The sequence below is a fragment of the Podarcis muralis genome, chromosome Z (assembly GCF_964188315.1).
Source record: "Podarcis muralis chromosome Z, rPodMur119.hap1.1, whole genome shotgun sequence".
Taxonomy (NCBI): Eukaryota; Metazoa; Chordata; class Lepidosauria; order Squamata; family Lacertidae; genus Podarcis; species Podarcis muralis.
This window is the reverse complement of record NC_135673.1, coordinates 17,605,752-17,615,741: the sequence shown is the minus strand read 5'-3', so window position 1 is coordinate 17,615,741 and position 9,990 is coordinate 17,605,752. Positions and strand designations below refer to the sequence as shown.

Genomic DNA, 9,990 nt, shown 5'->3' with positions numbered 1-9,990 from the left:
TTTCTGACAGGTGTATGCAGTGCTATTCTTATAGAAAAAGAGCTGCCGGAATTCACCATGAACACCTTCCTCATTAACTTAAGAGTAGCAATGGCGCCTACCTGAGAGGTGCGAGAACTGAGCACTTTCATCAAAATAAAATAAAGAATTCTAATTGTTGGAACACCCTTTAGCCATTTCTTGGAATCTTTCTTAGTCACAAACAATTGAAATGTGCCTTTCGTTTTGCTTTCAGTTTTTAATGCTGATGTCTTCTCCCCCCCCCCTTTTTTTTAAATTTTTTACCATCAACCAAAACACAAACAGTGAAATCTCCCAGGCGGCTGATACATTGCATATACATAATCAATAATAACATATAATCAACCATATGTACAATTTTATATATGTTAACACTCCTTCATCCACAAGGTTTATTTAACTTTTAACATTTTAATTGCCCCAAATTGTTCAAACCTACCAAAATAATTCATTATCTTCTCAAACCAATCCTCCTCTTTCTCACTGACCTTAAACCCTTTCATTCTGTGGATCTTCACAGTTAGATATTCTAAAATTATAATATTATCCAGTTTTTTCCTCCATTGGTTCACCCCTAGCTCTTCTGCATTTTTCCAATTACTCGCTATAACCTGTCTGGCTGCAGTTACCATCAATTTTACTCATTTACATTCCTCTTTTGTTTTTAACTCAGTGCTACTCAGACTAATAAGAACCATTAATTTAGATATTCCCACCTTCCTACCCACAATTCCCGATATTTCTATACCAATCTGTTTCCAAAATTCATTAACTAATGGACAATCCCACCACATATGACTGTATATTCCCATCACTCCACATTTCCTCCAACAATTCTTACTTCCAGATTTTGTAATATGATATAACTCCTGCCAACCTAGCAGTTCAAAAGCACATCGAAGTGCAAGTAGGTAAATAGGTACCACTTTGGCGGGAAGGTAAATGGTGTTTCCGTGCACTGCTCTGGTTCGCCAGAAGCGGCTTAGTCATGCTGGCCTCATGACCCGGAAGCTGTACACCGGCTCCCTCGGCCAATAAAGCGAGATGAGCGCCGCAACCCCAGAGTCATCCGCAACTGGACCTAATGGTCGGGGGTTTCTTTACCTTTACTTATAACCTTATAGGTGTATAATATCATTTTTGTACCAACTTCAACCCATTCCTGGATTATCCTAGAGGTTGCAACAAAGAGTGGTTGCTGAAAGATTCTTTCCCATTCTTCATCTAAAATCTGTTCCTGAATTTCTAACTTCCAGTATTCTTTCAAACTTTCCTTTGGTGATTTCTCCTTGTCTAATAACACCTTATACAATTTTGAAACTATTTTGGCCCTGTCTGTCTTATATCCTTTCACTAATTCTTCGAAGGGTGTAATAATTCTTCTACCACATTTTTTAACTTCTTCTGTGATAATCTCTTCTTAATCCAGAAGTTAACTCTTACTCCAGATGCAAATTTCAACCAGCGGACATATCACCACAGTCATGATTTATAACAGTCTCAAAAGTAATTGGAGAAAGGAAGGCTTTGCCGCTTTGAATAAACATTCACAAACTTTTTATTGATAATAATCAGCTAAATAGTTTGAGGATCTATACAACTGTGTAACATGCAGAAAACAGCTTTTTAGAGAAATCAAAGACTGGAACTGAGGGAGTCGGGTGGGGTGGGGTTCTGTGGGGGGAGGGAGGAAAAATGGGGGGGGAAATAAGGATATGTTTCTGGATAATATGTTTTGTTTTAATTTTGAATAAAAAAGTTATTAAAAAAAAGAGAAAGGAAGGCTTTGTTGACCATATACCCTAAGGGCTGACATTAAGGACTATTATGTGTTTGGGCAACAGGAAGATTCCTTGGCTCTATGTCACTCGCCCCCATTGGGTTCCCCGAAGCTTCTTGGTCTCCCAGCACGGAAAGCCACTTTTCCAGAGCATCAGAGCTTGATCTCTTGTTCCCTCTGCTTTTCCAGAGCAAATATGATCGCCAAGATTTATGGCTTGGCTATCATTAATCATGACATAATTATCTCTGTCAACAACCTGTTGACAGGTGTCTAGTCCACCATCTTTCTTTCCAAATGTCTGTAAGGAACTTTGAATGGGGAAATATTGAAACTCACTTAGAAGGGCATATTGTAAAGCCCTAACAGTTTATAATTCCATGCTTCACTTTGCTGCATATTTTGACTCTTTCAATCTTTGTTGGGGTTCTCTCACCAAAAAGCACTTGCCCCAAACTTGGACCTTAGCACCCGGTAATTCACACACACACACCAACAGCTATTTCATAACATGGCACTATATAACTACAGAAATACTTTAATATAAAATGAGTTGTCTGAGAAATAAATGAAAATGGCTAATCTTATTCAGGTAAGAGTTTGCAAACAGAACTGATTGCTTTGAGGAAAATAAAAATGACCTTTTCCTTTATATATTGATACAATAAAGCCCACGAACACTTAACTCCATATACTTTGATGGGAATACTTTGTTATTTATTTTATTTAGCCAGTTTCATTTAAAAAAACTTTTCTTTATTTTTCTTATGGATATGATTGTCGTGTGTAGTTTTTGTTTGTTTCTGTATGATTGAAATATCCAGCAAAACACACTTAATAAATAAAACAAGCATGCAGTGTTCTGCATTTATAATATTTCTGGCCTATCAGGAATGCACATACCCTTTGGAAATCATACAAATGCAAATTGTTGTTGTTGTTAATAAAAAACATTAGTAATAACAACTGGTAATAATAATATCAATCAGTTTGTAAGCTTTTAGGAGAAAAATATATGTGCTGTGTTCTGCATTTACAATATGTATGATCGAGCCAGGAATGCTGACTCCTTTGGACATGATTCAAATGCAAACCAGTAATAATAATATCAGTAATAATAATATCAGTAATAATAGTACTATTAACAATATTTTCTACCAGCCTTAAGTCTTCAGGAATCAATAAATGTGTTTTGGATTTAGTATATCGCCGGCCAGCCAGGAATATGCCAGATACCTTTGGAAATTATTCAAATGCAAATCCGCAACGATAATTAAGTCAGGAATAATAACAGCGCTACTACTACAAATTATTACCGGTTGGTAAGTCTTTAGGAAGCAAAAACGAGAAAGTCTGAAAGAGAAGAGCTGTATCACGCCCCTCGCGCCTTTTCCTAGTCTAAAAAAGCAAAATGAGGCGGGAGATGTATTTGCATGGAGGAAGACCCGGGCGGTAGACTTTCTCCTCTTGGAAATGCCTGCCCCCCCTGGACACCCCCTCCTCAAAAAAGAAATAATGGGGAAACACATTTTTGCACCTCCCCCCACCCATGTTGCTCCTGTATTTGTGTGTACACATACAGACGCATGTGAAACCTTCGTAAGCTTGATCCTCCTCCGCTTTCTGGTCCATACCGGGGGGGGGGGAGAGAAAAAAGGAGGGCGCAAAGAAAGAAAGGAGCCAGTGCTCCAGGCTGGGATTTGTAGTCTTGGCCGGGGCGGAGCACCTTTCCCAAGCTGGTCCAGCAAACTACGTTACCCAGCGCCCCCCGCGGCGGGGACGCATGAGCAGAGCGCCTGGCTAGCTCTGAAAAGACTCTCTCTCTGTAGCTCGTAGCACATCAATTCTTTACTTGCTTTGGAGAGAACTAGAAAAAAAAGGTGGTGGTAGTGGAAGGAGGGGGGAATCAGTCGAGCCCTACCGGCAGCAGCCAGAGGAGGTGGTGGTGGAGGAGGAGGAGGAGAAGGAAGAAAAAGCCCGGCCGGCCCGAGTAAGCAAGCTAGACGCGCTTCTGGGGGGGGGCTTCTTTGGTTTGGTGGTGGTGGAGAAGGAGAAGAAGAAGAAGAAGAAGAGAGCAGGCCGCGGAGGGCGGAGGCAAAATCGCGCACACAAAGGCTCCTTTCCCTTCTCCAAGCGCGCCGCTCCGGCGTTTCCTTTTTGCGCTTCCTCTGCTGGCAACAGTGTAACAAAAGGGCGAGCGCGCGGCTGCCCTGCCGCAAACGCAAGGAGGGCTCCGTGCGCCCTCGTTCTGCGCCGGACTCCCTCCCTCCTTGCCCGCCATCTTTCGAAGCGGGGAGAAGGGCGAGCGATCCCGCTTTCCTCCGGCCCGCGCTCGCACAAAGGAACGGCGGGCGGGGAGAAGCTCGCCTCTCCACCAGCCCAGGCCCCCCGTGCGCCCGCCGCTTGCCTTGCTGCCGCTGCTGCGCGCCTGGCTCCGCTCGGCTGGAAGCAGCGCCGCTTCCTCGTCCAGGCGGCTTCAGCGAGCGCCTTGGTTTGTCTCCTGTCGCGTCGCGCTCTGTTTCCTCGCTTTTCTCTCGGGGTGTGTTGTGTTTGTTTGTTTTTTAATTTTCCTGTGTGGTAGTCACTTTAGAAAACTCAGAAAAGATTCCGGGGGGGGGGGCTTTTCTCTTCTTCCTTAAAAACCCTGTTGCATATGGAGATCTCTTTTAGGGGCGATTGCAGTTGGTTGTGTGGTTGATTGGTTTGTTTATTGCATGTATATCCCATCTCTCCTCCAAGGAGCTCATGGTGGCTTACATACCCGTGACCCCATCTCCAAATTTTATCCCCAGCAGCAAACCTGTGAGATAGGTTGGGTTGAGACTGGTTGGCCACAAGGTCATGCCCACCCGGTGAGCTTTATGGCTGAGTGGGGAATTTGAACCCTGGTTTTCACATGCCCAAACCCAACACCCTAAGCACTATGCCAGACTGGCTCTCAATATGGCTCCATTACTCCCCATCACCAGCTTGGGCTCTGCACTCTCAATTCCACAGTCAAAAGGTCCAAGGACCCGATTTTGATGTGTGTTGTACCTGCTGATTTAGACCTGTTTGCCTGGTAGGTAATCAGCTGATTTTATTGGGACCCCCAATCCTAACTATGTCTATATTATGGAAGTCTGTTCTCTTGCCTTCAGTGTGGCTTATTCCAGTGGAATTGTGGTTAGGATTGCAGGCCAACTCCTTAAAAAAAGAGACATGGACAGGGATGCTGCCTCAAGCACTCTGCCCATGTTCTGGGGCAGCATCAAGGAGACTTAAGACTTGTTGGATTTACTTGGTTGTTGTTTATAATCGCTTCCAAAATAAGAATTTCAAACTGAGGAGCAGGCCGCCTCTGAACATATTCAGATCTCAAGGATTTGTTTTCTGTACCAGAACTGAACTAATTTTGCAATCCTTTTGCATAAAAAAATTCACTCCTGGCTCTTCATTTCATTTCAGTAGCCTTTTTTTTGGGGGGGGGGGGAATCCTTGTTTTGTTGCTATTGTAAAATAACTAGGAGTTGGAAACACCTTGGTCCACTGAAGATTGCATGGATATCTAACAGTAGATCCCAATTAACTTGGGATCCTGTGGCTCAGTGCGTATATCACCTGCTTTGCATGCAGAAATGCTCAGCTTCAATCTCTCATGGCATCTCCAGGTAGAGCTGGGAGAGCCTCCCTGTCTGAAACTCTGGAGTCACTGCCAGTCAGTGTAGGCAGTACTGAGCTAGACTATCCCTTTATTAGAACCAGGAGGTCTGGAACCTTATTTTATTTTGGAGAAAAGGCTACATCTGCTTTGCATGCACAGAATAATAGAAATGCAGAATTGGAAGTCCCAGGTCAGGCTGGGAAATACCCCTATCCCTACCTGGAGAGCCTATGCCCGTTAGTGTAAAAAATACTAAGCTAAATGGGACCATACTAAGGTATTCCTGTTTAATTTATGCAGAACCACAAGGACTAGACATTTTTAGGAAAAGGGCCATGGTTCAGTGGTAGAGCATCTGTCTTGCACATAGAAGATTCCAGGTACAGTCCCCCACAGCTTCTCCTGGAAGAGGTGGGAGAGTCTCGCTGTCTGTAACCCTGGAGAACTGCTGCCAGTCACTGTGGGCACTATTGAGCTAGATGGACCAAAGACCTGACTCTGTGTATAAAGCAGCTTTCATATTTCCCTCCCTCTGCCCACTCCAGCTGCATTCAACTTTATCAGACCCACAACCCACCATGAACACAATTCTGCACTGGGGGACCCATTTCTTAGTTTATTTCCCATATATAATTGTGGTGGTAGTGCTGCTGTTGCAAGCCACCATTGATCAAGTTGCAAGGTGGAAGTTGCCTATGACCTGCCAGTTGAAGCCTGATGCCCTAGAGCAGTGTTGTTTTGTTTTGAACACATGTTGTTCCAGAGTTTAGGTATGGCAAATGTTGTGTCCTCTTCCTTGGATAAGGAGAGCCCGCCTGACGCACTTGTAGCATTCTTGTGGAAGCCTGGTTGTGATATCTAGTTCCAGTTCAAGGCCAATAAGATTGTGTTGCCGGTTACATTGATCTCATTGGGGTGTCATCTCTGCCCAGAGTCTCTGTTGACTTAAACTGAATGGTTGTGCTTATTAATTGTGTGATCCATTGCTGGAAACCATAGGAGGGGAAAGTGCTCTTGTGCTTGGGTCCTGCTTGCAGGCTTTGCATTGGGGCATCTGGTTGCCCTCTGTGAGAACAGAATGCTGGACTAGGTGGGCCCCCTTTGGCATGATCCAGCAAGTTCTTATGTTCTTCCTTATTCCTGGAGGCAGGATGCCTCTGGTTGTCACTTGCTGGGAATCACAAGTGAGGAGAGTTGCTCTTGCGCTAGGGTCCTGCTTATGTGCTTCCAGATCTGGTTGGCCACTCTGAGAAGAGGATGCTGGACTTTGATGAGCCCCCTTTGGTCTGGAGGCTTGTCTTGGGCATGCAGGTTTTGTTGTCTCTGTATGCAAGGTGATGGGGAACAGCGATTGGAAAGTGTCATTGTATTTATGTCCTGCTCATGAGCATCCCATTTTGGGAATCTGGTTGGCCGCAGTGGAAACAGGGTGCTTAACTAGATTAGCCCCTTCGGCCTGATCCAGTAGGCTCTTCTTATGTTCTTACTTTGCATCTAAGCAAGTGTGTTTAGGATTGCAGGCTTATTGGGGGTGAGAATCCCCTGCAGAAATCCATTAATGACAAATTCAACAACTTTGTGTCAGAATTTGGGGTCTGTGAGAGGGGGAGATGGTGGTCATGATGAGGGGGTATGGAGACAGTGGTCAATAATACTAGGAACAGTTCATTATCCTTAGAATCATAGAATTGTAGAGTTGGAAGGGATCATAAAGGCCATCTAGTTCAACCACCTGCAATGTGGGGCTTGAAACAAGAACTTTGAGATTAATAATCTCATGCTCTACTGACTGAGCTATCCCTTCCAAGCCAAGCTTATAGCACCTGGTATTCCTGGTATTCCATCCAAGTACTAACCAGTCCTGACCCTGCTGGTGTGTTCAGGGTGGTATCCGTATATATATATATCAGTGGGGGTCCTCTTTTGTATATCCCAACCAGTGTTCAAAATCAGCCATGCGCCAGGCACATTTTGCACCTAACTATTTCCCACTTGTGACCAAGTGAGGTTGCCTGGGTGCCAGGAAGGTGCTTGATATCTCCACCATCTGGAGGTGCGTTTCTGAGGATCATTGGATCTTGACTGTTTTCACACATTAATACTACATCCTGTGGAATTCTATCAGTTACATTTTATCTGCACAATCAGAATAAATTTCAGGAACCAAAATGCTTTTTCTGTGCAGCCTAAGCAGGAGCAGTGAACAATTATAGCTAATTGTTGAAGCTTGTCTTCACTTACCCCACTCCACTGCCCTGCTCACAGTTGTGAAAAATATTCATATGTTATGAATGGACTGTGTCATCATTTAGAAAAAGAGCTAGGAATGGTCCATGTATGTGAAGTGTTCCTGGATAATGTGACTTTTCTTTAAGTTCTCAAAGTTCTTAGCCTAGCTCAGGGTTGTCATCTGAACTAGCCAGATGTTTAACTGATAATCAAATATGTTAGTGCATCATTTGAAAAGTAAGACTTTAGAGTCATCTTGCCCAAAAATGACAACTAGACATTCTGTCTTGGCAACTGAAGCTTTGGTTTAAGGAGACATTTGGCCGCTACCTTATACACCTGAGTTTCTAACACTGCAACCAGGCACTGGGAAACAAACTGCCAGAAGGAGTCATTCCTAAAAGAAGTACAGTACCAGTTCCTGGGTACCGCAGGAGGGGAGAGTACTCTTGTGCTCAAATCCCATTTGTGGGTTTCCCATAATGAGCATCTGGTTGGCTACTGTGAGGACAGGATGCTGGACTAAGATGGATCATTGTTTTGATCCAGCAGGCTCTTCTTATGCTCTTAAGCAGGTTGAAACTTTGTGTTGGGTCTAAATCAGCCTTTCCCAAGCTGTCACCTTCCAGATGTTTGGGACCACAATTGCCATCAGCCCCAGCCTGTACAGCTCTTTAATGCTGGGGCTGATGGAAGCATGGCTGTTCCAGTTGAGGACTGATGGGGATTGTCAGGGAGGGCACTGATTGAACATAAAAAGAAGAGCCTTATTGAATCAGGCCAATCACCATCTAGTCTAATATGCCTTTTGCAGTAAGGTGACCAGAATTGCTTACAATTCCTGGACTAAGTTAGCTGAATTTAAGCTGCCATCAAGGGTTTAAATTAAGTCACTGCTAGCTTGCTTTTGACCTCTTCAGCCTTGTCTATTTCAGTGGGATCTGAGTTCTACTCACTTAGTCTGAATCCAAGACATTGTGCACTTCCAAGGGTGTTGTGTTCATTGAAATACAGTTATGGACTCCGCTAGTATAGGTTCTTGGTGTTTACTGGGAAGCTTATTTCGCTGATTGATGGTTCCCCAAGACTTGCACCCAAATAAGGCTACAGTTCTATATTCACATAGAATTAAGTTCCATTTAACTTAGAGGCATGTACTTGCAAGTAAATATGCACTGTGCCAGGCTCTTTGTGGACAGGTGGCCTCAGCTTCCTCTGACACCTTCCTGCCTTCCTCCTTTCAAAGAGAAGAAATTCACAGAGGATATCAAGGGGTACCATTGCTAGCCATGATGGCCAGGCTCTGACTCCATGATTAGAGGCAGTAATGCTTCTGAATACTTGTTTATGGAAACTGCAGAATGGGAGAGTGCTCTTGGACTCTGGTCCTGATTGATGGTTTAGGGCACCTGGTTGGCCACTGTGAGGACAGGATGCTGGAGGAGATGGGTAACTTTTGGCTAGATCTAGCAAACTCTGCTTAGGTTCTTAGAACGTAATAAGAGCCTGGCTGCTGGATTGGACCAAAAGCTTAATAATAATAATAATAATAATAATAATGAATGCCCTTTTACATGCATTTCAAGGCAATTTGCAAACACACCATAAAAACAATAAAGAGCTAGTTTTAAAAACGGCACTAAAGAAAACCCAACTAAAGACGTTGGGGGAGCAATCACAAATAGCAGCTACCGAGGTTGCAAAGCCAGGGCCAGTCTTCCCAAGTCCTTAGCACATGCAAGAGCACAAGACCAAGCAGATGGCTCTGGGGGATGTGAGCTCAAAAGTTTCTTGGCCAAGTGGGGATTTGAACCCTGCTGCTGGCATTCGCTGGTACTTTGTTTATGTGAGATGCTTTGGGTAAAGGGTAGCTTATGATAAATACTTTTAATTACAACATAATGTTAGTCATACTTGGAGTAGACACACAAAAATTTATGGCCATGAGTAACTTGTTTCCATTAACTTCAGTGGGCTCTACTCTGAGTAGAATTTACTTGGGCACCACCCAAATAAATCCAATTTGATCTACACTTATGATTTAGATGTGATCTTATTTGGGCTGCTCACCATTACAGATTCAACATTTTATAGTTGGTTTTCAAATAAGTAATTGGTTGATATGATTGAGCACATCTCTCTCCCCATTGCCTTATATATAAGCTCTCTCAATTGCTTTGATTTCTGGAACTGGCACTGTTAAAGATGCCATGTAATACCCATTCCATGTCATTAAGAAATTCATCTTCTAGTGTGATGGCACCTACACTTTGGAACTCCCTGCCTAATGACAGGTGCCCTCACTACACTTTTTGGT

General features: G+C 43.6%; 1 protein-coding gene across 5 annotated transcripts in view; it reads left to right on the top strand.

Annotated features, from left to right (window-relative positions):
* Positions 1-3,587: 3,587 nt before the first annotated feature.
* BRD3 (bromodomain containing 3) overlaps positions 3,588-9,990 on the top strand; it is a 35,708-nt gene continuing 29,305 nt past the window's right edge. For 2 of the 5 annotated variants that reach the window (XM_028715473.2, XM_028715469.2), the window contains exon 1: positions 3,588-3,791. The gene's annotated coding sequence lies outside the window, so the exon portion shown is untranslated. Of the gene's footprint in view, positions 3,792-3,855; positions 4,341-9,990 lie in introns of those variants that run through there. The other 3 variants (XM_028715474.2, XM_028715471.2, XM_028715470.2) reach the window with 3 other exon arrangements.